This window comes from Apis dorsata, unplaced genomic scaffold, assembly GCF_000469605.1.
Source record: "Apis dorsata unplaced genomic scaffold, Apis dorsata 1.3 scaffold_108, whole genome shotgun sequence".
In the NCBI taxonomy this organism is placed as follows: Eukaryota; Metazoa; Arthropoda; class Insecta; order Hymenoptera; family Apidae; genus Apis; species Apis dorsata.
In genome coordinates this window covers 68,726-69,469 of record NW_006263404.1, presented here as the reverse complement: position 1 = coordinate 69,469, position 744 = coordinate 68,726, and the positions used below count along the sequence as shown (strand labels likewise).

The 744-nt window shown below is 27.0% G+C and overlaps 1 protein-coding gene across 8 annotated transcripts in view; it reads left to right on the top strand.

Moving 5' to 3' along the window:
• Positions 1–744, top strand: part of LOC102672974 (syntaxin-binding protein 5) — a 32,016-nt gene that overhangs the window by 21,219 nt on the left and 10,053 nt on the right. The gene's annotated exons all lie outside the window — the stretch shown is intronic.

The window sequence follows — 744 nt, the reverse complement described above, 5'->3', positions numbered from 1 at the left end:
TTTTTTTTTTTTTTTTTTTTTTTTTTTTTTTTTTTTAGTTCGTTTGAAATATCATGTATATTATTGAACGAAAAATATTATGGATAACGATATACGTATCGATTAATTTTTTTTTTTTTATTCTTCTAGCATCGATAATTGTCGTAATTTTCAATCTAACGGACGAAAATATTTTTCTCAATGTTGAAAAAAACTTGTTACAAATATGCGTTCCGAAAGAATAGGATTTAAGTCGAAAACAGTGGAAAAAGTGAAAGCTTTAGCACACGTGGTCCTGTTGCGACGATTCTGACGTTTTGCGCTTGTTGACCAAAAAAATTTCTTTATTAGAATTTTTAGATTACGTGGAACCCACAGGTATATATATATATATATTATATAAAAAAAATTGTTCTTTAATATCAACATAATTTTAAACTTTAAATCAACTTTCCTTTCCTTTTCTTTCTCTCTGTATTTTATCTCTATTCTTTTAAAGCGGAAATAATAGTAGAGATAAGACAATAACGTAAGACAAATTTCTCGCACCAACGTTGCCAAATTAGTTTCTAAGACTTTTTTTTTTCTTTTCCTTTCCTTTCTTTTCTTTTCTTTACTTTTCTTTTCTTGAATGAATAAAAAAACACGAAAATTGAACTAAATCTTATCTTTTTAGCACGTTGTATCGTACACACGTTCGAATGCGCAGTCGCTGCATTTGAACGAAGGAAATAAATTACTTACGAAGAATAAGAAGTTAATTAT